Genomic DNA, 8,776 nt, shown 5'->3' with positions numbered 1-8,776 from the left:
ACCTCAGTCCACCTTAAAAGAGCTCAGGGCCAGAGAAAGTGGTGGTGTTTCTGGATCTGGTTTATATACAGTTTCCTCTTTGCAGGGAAGAGTTTCAGCTTGTATTTGTGGCTGCAGTGATGAATTTTCTTAGTTTATCAGTTTATCACTTTAATGTTGCCACTGGTCAAGGTGGAGCTAATTGTATTTACTTTATATATCCTTTATAAGCGGTTTAAATGTTTAACAGCAGCAACATACAATTATTTTCATTATGGATTGATTTGATTTTTTTATTTACATTTTTTTCGGCCGAACTGATTATTTTGTTGCCCATCACAATTTCCCATAGCCTGAGGTGACATCTTTAAACTGTTTCTTTGGTCCGAGCAACAGTCCAGAACTTAAAGATAGTGATATCAGAAACTACTAAAAGCAGCAAATCCTCACATTTGAAAGCCAGGAACCCAAAAATATAGGCTTTTTTTTTTTTTTTTTTTTTTTAAATTTATGTTTAGTTTGTAAAATTAATCAATGAATGTATTTTGGTTCAAGTGGTCAAATGGTCCAACTGCTCAGAGGGCTTTTCACAACCTGGCAACCTGAAAATTATTCTTTGTAATGGCTTATAGCTGATCTGTAAAGCTTTAGAAAATGTAACCAAGAAGAAAGCCTCTCATTACATTTTTAAACACTTATAACGGAAAAGTGGGGCCTAATTATAAAGTGCTGCCATATTACACATATGCACTCACTTAAACTGTAAGAAGGAGATAAATGCTTCTGTGTGAGGCTGGTGGTACAAATTGACAACCGTGGTATTATGCAAAGTCGGTTCCAGTTCTTTAAGGCATATCAAATATTAGATCACATATGATTATTATTTTAACATAACTATCTGTCGGTCTCACCCAGCCACCTTGTGTGTGTGTGTGTGTGTGTGTGTGTGTGTGTGTGTGCATGTGTGTGTGTGCTTCTGAAAGATTGATGACTGAGGGCTGGAAGATAAAGTTCCTGACAGTGCTGCAATTCAGCACTTCATTCTACTAAAACCATATTGGCAAAAAAGCTTCGCAACATACTTTAATAATCAGCAATATAATTAGCTGTCCACAGCAAACTGTTGGGCTGAAGCACATTCGCACAGCATCAGTCGTTTGTGTGTGCAAGTGCGTGTGTGCGTGTGTTATAGACAGCTTAGCCCTCACTCAGCAACTCATTCATTTACATAAAAACACATCCTATGCTGCAGGTGTGAAGCAGAAAAAGCTGTTGCCTGCAGGGGAAGGCTGGGAAAGGGTCTTGGGGGTTAACTTGGCCACAGGCAAACAATCGAGAGAGGACAGATGCTTATCAGGCAGAAGAGGTGGAGATAAAGAATTTAGTTTGTAGTAATTATGCTGACACAAAGAAGTAGGTCTGTTTACAAGGTAAACACACACATGCACAAATCCATGAACTGAGGGAATGCAAAGTAATTGGTTGGTGTGGGGGGTTGGAGAGCAGAGCCACGATGTGTGTTGTTAAGGACAAATGGATGTTTCTTCTCTCACAGTGATCCATTTGTTTATGCATCTGGCCTCCACACACACACACACTGTTCATCTCTTTCAATACATTCACAGCCCTCGGCATCCCATTTCCTCAGCTATGCCCTGAGTCATCACAATACGCCACTTTGCGATTGGCTACTGGGCCACTCAGCCCTCCAATCCAGAAATGGCGTGTACGTAGCTTTGGAGCCTGTTAGCTCCTGCCTTCACGCTCGCTCATCATGTATCTCTGTACTCTATTTCTCTCTGTTTCACTCTCTCTTTTTCCTCCCTCACTCTTCCTCTGCTGTTCTCTTTCTCTTCTCTTTCTCCCTGCCCCCTCCCTCCCTCTCCCCCTCCTTGCCTTTCCCCCCTGCACCTCACCCTCCCTCCCAGATATCAGGTGTGTTACCTGAGCTCCATATCAATAGTTAATCACCCTGGGACACCCAATCTACAGACCATGACAGAACTCTCCCATGGAGAGTTGTGGTGCCCATGGCGTGTGTGTGTGAGTGCGTGTGTGTCAGCGTGTGTGTGTGAGGGAGAGAGAGAGAGAGAAAGAAAGAGAGAGTGGGGATGCTAAGACTTGCAGAAGTGAAAGAAAGGCAAAGATGAGGAAGCAGAGGGACTTTGGATTGTGCAGGGCTTGGCAATAAAGCTGACACACAAGGCAAATGATCTGATGTTTACCTCAGATGTGGGGGCTGCAAATTCATCATAAACTAGCTAAATGAATAAAAACGAAGTTTGTGCTTGGTTTTGATAAATATAACGGAATTAAACAGGGAATATAAAACACCTGAAGCAACATGGCTCCACAATAAAATAAATTGACTTGTTTTTTATTGTGTGAACTGGACCAAGTTTGAGCAGACTCTGCTTCCATTAATGTTCTGTTCTGCCCTCTAGTGGAGCAACGATCATATTACAAAAGAAGTAACCAGACTGGTTACAGGTGCAGAGGCATGGCAACATTTGTACACAATGAATCCCTCACTCACCTGCTCTCTGTTGCACTGCTGAAATGTGAAAGGTGATTAACTTATCAGGAAGTTTTGTCTGAGATGAAAGTCTAAAGATAGAAGGTGCTGCCTACAGATTGGAAAGTCCCTTGAAGCAGATTTCCTATTTGAGACATTGGGCTACTTAAATAAGCTGACTTGACAGCACTTGAACTCTCCTCCTGCCAGATGATTCATTCATAAAAGAGCTCCATCTGCAGTTATAGGAAAGAGGAAGACTCTGCAAAGCATGTGGCTGTTCTGGTTAAAGTCCAGTACAGTGTGCATAGTATAGCAACCCTTAGACCATCTGAGCTGTAATACAATACAGGAAGTTTCCATTTCATTTGCTCGATTTCTAATATGTTCACAGAGCTTCTCTGGTTTGGGTTCATGTGACTTCTGGTTCAATAGAAAGGTACAGCAGACGTTTTCTACAATATATTTTCTGATCACCACCATCTTAAAAAGGTGAGCAGAAAAAAAAAGCTATGCATGACATCAGTTTTGTCCTGGTGGCTGAGAGGGTCAAGGTGTAGATGTAGAGTACAGCAGGGGGCCACATAGGCTTCATGTTGTGTTTTCAAACCAAAGAAAAAAGATATATATACTATATATATATATACACAGTGGCTTGAAAAAGTATTCATACCACTTGGAACTTTTCCACATTTTGTCAGCTCCAACCACAAACATAAGTATATTTTATTGACAGTTTATGTGAAAGACCAACACAAAGCGGCACACAGTTGTGAAATAGAAGGAAAGTTATTTTCCGTTTTTTGTTACGAATAAAAAGTGTGGCGAGCAAAAGTATTCAGCCCCCCTGCATCAATACTTTGTGGAAACGCCTCTCACTGCAGTCTTTTGGGGTATGTTTCTACCAGCTTCGCACATCTAGAGACCGAAATTTTTATCCCATTCTTCTTTGCAAAACAGCTCAAGCTCAGTCAGATTAGATGGAGAGCGTTTTTGAACAGCAGTTTTCAGATCTTGCCAGAGATTCTCGATTGGATTTAGGTCTGGACTTTGACTGGGCCATTCTAACACATGAATAAGTTTTGTTTCAAACCATCCCATTGTAGCTCCGGCTTTATGTTTAGGGTTGGTGTTCTGCTGGAAGGCGAATCTCCGCCCCATTGTCAAGTCTCTTACAGATTCCAACAGGTTTTCTTCTAAGATTGCCCTGTATTTGGCTCCATCCATCTTCCCATCGACTCTGATCATCTTCTCTGTTCCTCCTGAAGAAAAGCACCCCCACAACACGATGCTGCCACCACCATGTTTGACAGTGGGGATGGTTTGTTCAGAGTGATGTGCAGTGTAGTAGTAGTTTTCCACCACACATAACATTTTGCATTTAGGACAAAAAGTTCACCTTTGGTCTCATCTGACCAGAGCACCTTCTTCCACATGTTTGCTGTGTCCCCCACATGGCTTCTGGCAAACTACAAACAAGAATTCTTATGGCTTTCTTTCAACAATGGCTTTCTTCTTGCCACTCTTCCATAAAGGCCAGATTTGCGTATTGCACGACTAATTGTTGTACTGTGAACAGATTCCCCCACCTGAGCTGTGGATCTCTGCAGCTCCTCCAGAGTTACCATGGGCCTCTTGGCAGCATCTCTGATCAGTGCTCTCCTTGTTTAGCATGTGAGTTTAGGTGGACAGCCATGTCTTGGTAGGTTTGCAGTTGTGCCATACTCTTTCCATTTCTGGATGATGGATTGAACAGTGCTCCGTGAGATGTTCAAAGCTTGGGAAATCTTTTTATAACCTAATCCTGCTTTAAACTTCTCAGCAACTTTATCCCTGACTTCATGATGCTATTTGCTGACCAATGTCCTCTTAACAAACCTCTGAGGCCATCACATTTGATCATTCAGCAATCATCAGGCAACTTCTGAAGGCAACTGGTTGCACTCAGAGAAAACGGAGCTTAATACTTTTCCTTCTACTTCACAACTGTGTGTCGCTTTGTGTTGGTATTTCACATAAAATGCCAATAAGATATATTCATGTTTGTGGTTGGAACGTGACAAAATGTGGAAAAGTTCAAGGAGTATGAATACTTTTTTTATACTTAACATATACATAGACACATAAACATAGATCATGTCACTTAATAGTTTATGCTGTCGCTCTGTAACAGGATTTAGACTTGACTGAGTGAGTGTGAGTAAATTCCCGATTCATTTTGCTCTATATGGAGTAGTGAAATTGCCCTGCGCTGCTGAGGAAAGGGCAAGTAATTAATTTTCTTTTATAATATGCAAATGTGGCTGACCAGTAATAATGCCACTGAGAACATACAGCGATGTGTGTGAAATACACACCTGTGAGTGTAAGAACTGCACATGGGCTGACAAGATCGGGGAGAAACATTCAGGGCTCATATACACTCAGTTAATGTAGTACAACAAGCTAAAACTAATGCAGTCTAATTCAACACTGCTGCGATAAATCCTACCGTCATGAAGATTGTTAATGGTGTTGAGTTTCAGCTGTGTGGAGGCTGCAGTTTGTGATTGTGTTTAATTGAACTGCTGAGATCTGTTTCTATTATTTATTCTACCCTCACTGATATAACATTAAAAACACATCTCAATATGAACATAATTTACCATTTTTATTTGTATGGAGGGCTGCAGAGAGGAAAAAAACATTCAGTGAGAAAATGGGATGAGATGCGGAAGATGAGCGGTCTCTCACCAAAGGCCAGGAGTGAATTCTGCCCAGACAAGAAAGGTCGTTTCTCAGTCGGGAAGCCAGGAGTCAGTATTCACGACTGCGTGAAGTGATGACCGCTAGCACAGGGGAAGGACAGCCAAGCATCTGGTAGGGGTATGTATAACCTGACTTATGTGCAGCTGCTGGACAACAGCCTGGAGGTCTGCAGGGCCAGATCCTCTCAAAACTTAAACACGTGCTCCAGGGTAGCATGCACAGCTGACCATTCTCGTGGAATAGAGGAGGTTGAGATGGGAGAATTTGGGCAGGTTTAAGAAGTGGATCTTGCAGCCTTCACGACGGAGCAACTACGTTGACCTGTGACAGGAGCCGAGTGCAGAGTAATGAGGGTGGTACAGTAATCCGGAAAGAAAATGACCACAATTTCGAAAAAGGGGGTTGGACTAAATCCCTTATAACGATATGTCTCATCCCTCAGATGCGGGTTGTAAACATGCAGGACCAGGTTGCAGTTGCAGGGATGTCTAGACTCACAGCAGAAGTTTTTTCTGTGGTATTTATATGTATTTATAGGCACACACATTAAATCCGAGGACTGGAATGTGTAATTCTAACATTGTCCCGAGACGTTGAAAGATGAATGAAATTACCGTAAATACAGAGCATGTTGTGCAATAGAACAATTACAGGTTAAGGGGTTTTAGGATAATTATTTTTTGCACATTTTGGGGGAATAAGGGCACAAGTGAAGACTGATGCAGTATGAAACTGAAGACATTCCACATTCACTTGCCCTTCAATGAGGAAACTGAAAGTCACATTGTTAGTTTTGAAAAGCTACTAAAAGTATTCAGACACAGAGTTCACCAATTAAAATGTTGCAAACAGCTTTGACTGCAGCAGCCCAGAGAAACCTGCATTCGGTCGACCTGACGTGTGTCTGTGACAGTTGTGAATATTACATTACATTACAGGAGACAGAATATAAAATGGCTTAAAAACTGTTCATCTTTCTGTCCGTGAGTAAGTTGAGATGAGGTTACATGCTTCAAATAAATAAAAGTTTATTTGTATAGCACTTATCAAAACCAGTTTTACAAAGTGCTTTACAAAAAAACTCAGTCATGAAATACGGGGTGATGTATGGATCAACAGGGCAGCATTAATGACAAAGGAGAAATATAAAATGCCAAAATAATGGGTGGATTAAAAAAGAGCTCAAGTGCAACATAGAATAAAATAAAAGGAAAAGCAAAACCTACAAGAAAGCCTTTCAATAAAAATACATCCTCACGAGTCATTTAGAAGAAGGCACCGAGGTAACGAACTGGAGTTTAGAGACCACGTGGAGTCAGGGACTCTGTGGACGTGAATTAATGAATGGGAAAACTGTATTAAACACTGCCAGTGTGGGGTGAGCCATACAGGAGCTGTCAGTGGACACCCAGTTAGCAGTTAATTATGTAAAGCAGTGAGGCAATCCACTACAGCAGCCATGAAACAACACCAACCAGTCTTATAAAGTTCATTTTTGTCATGTTCATGTCTTAATCCAATTTAATGGTAATCCAATCAGTTATGTAAATGAGACAGAACATTAGAAACCAGAGAACCAACATTTCTCTGACACAGCGTGAACAAAGACAAAACATTACAAGGCTGCTAATATACATATATTACAGGGCTGTTGTGTTAGATTGCATTAGCGGTGTAGCACAAACTGCTTAATTAGTGCAAGTAAATCAGGTTTGTCCATTAATTAATGAACTGCTGGTGACACAACCCACTGAAGTGCAATTTTCCATCCCACAAATAAGACTGTTCCAGGCTTCTTTGTCTCCAAGTTTGTGCCATTAACAGCAATCATGTATCATCAAGATTTATTTTAAGAGTGATATTCATATATGTGCTTCACAGCATCTGTTCCAGTTGATTTGAGTGTGCTTCACACTTTTAATAACGTGTAATGTGTAATAATCACCACAAGGGGGAGAACAAACACCATCATTAAATACTCTGCAGGCTCTTCCTATTGCTTAGTTCAGAATATTCCAGTGACTCCATAATAAAATCCTCATCACCGTTCTTTCTACTAGTCTCGTCTTATTTTTTTATGTTAATTCTGGAACTGCATACAAAGCCTCTCTGTACGTGCACCATCTTTAACATGCTTCACGTGAGTCTGGCACACCCAGATACAGATCAAAGACTTCCCCACTTGAAACTTGGACTGGGACCAAAATAGCCCAGTTTGCATGTCATTCAGCTGCCATTGACCAGGCAGCTATAATTCTCTCTCTTTGGAAAACAGACATTTTTATAAAAAACGGAAAAGACGGGTTCACCTTGTTAAAACAGTGTCCAAAGGTCAGAACATCCATCTATCAATTTTCTGTATCATTTATCCCATTTTCTCCCACCCTGTCTCTCTCTCTCTCGCTCTCTGTCTTTAGTTTCTTTCCTCATGCTCACTCACTGGCTCTGTAATCAGCCCTCTCAGCGATGGCCATTTTGTTTCTGTCTACCTTATCTCCTGTTTGCAGTTTCCCTCTCTGTCATTACTCTGCTATTAGCTTTTCATCCCGGGGCTAAAACACAGGACTCGCGCTGACCTTATAGTCACAGCTATGCTCAAAACGTCTGCTTCGCAAGATAACGGGCTCACCCACCACCCTCATCTCTCGCTCTCTGCATCCCTCTTTCAAACACACACACATACACACACACAGCCGTGTTCAAAACAAATCCACTCACACACACTCCTACATATCCATGCGTGCCGCACCCCCACACATGCAAAGTTCTGGACAAATTCATGCAAACCTGCAAAACGTCTCCACACAAAACACGGCTTTCATTTTGCTAAAATGGCGTAAAACAATTACCCGAGTTGTGGTGAAGCCAAGCAAACCTAAATGTTTCATTTCACCGAAGAAGAGAGATGACAAGAAATCCAATTAAAGATTTAGACACACCTGGGTCTCTCTCTAATTCGGCTTTTTTTTATTGCCTTTCCTCTCACATCATGATGGAAAGAGACAGAGGAGGCCAGAGAGAGAGAGAGAGAGAGAAGGAGAGAGCATCCTCTTATTATGATACTCCATTATTTCCAGCATCGTAATTTAATCGTTTGCAATACTGTTTGAGTGACACACGAGCAGCATTGAAGAGAAGAGAAAGAGATATTCTAGACGCCCTGGTGGATGTGGAAACCCATGGCTACACACTTAGTCTTGTTCTGGGACTGGTTTTCTTGGACTAGGCCACTTAGTTTGAACCAAGGAAAATCTTATTGCTGCAACACTCTGGGGGCTTTTTCCACAGAAGACATTCTGACGTGTCCCAAAGGGCACAGGTGTAAACAGTACAATTGATGGCGGCTGAATTGTATTTAGCTGCTTCACGAGACCTTTTTGCCAAAGCGGGGAAAGAAAAAGTGTGATTAATAACGTTAACGGTGGCTGTATTCAATTTAGTTGAGCCGGTTCCGGGGTTTGGTGTTGTGCACGTCGGCTCCCTGGAGAGGCTCCCAGGCACGTTTAATGGAACAGAGCCATTGTTAATGTCAGT

The sequence above is a fragment of the Chelmon rostratus genome, chromosome 3, assembly GCF_017976325.1.
Source record: "Chelmon rostratus isolate fCheRos1 chromosome 3, fCheRos1.pri, whole genome shotgun sequence".
Classification (NCBI taxonomy): Eukaryota; Metazoa; Chordata; class Actinopteri; order Chaetodontiformes; family Chaetodontidae; genus Chelmon; species Chelmon rostratus.
Note: the sequence above shows the minus strand (reverse complement) of the source record.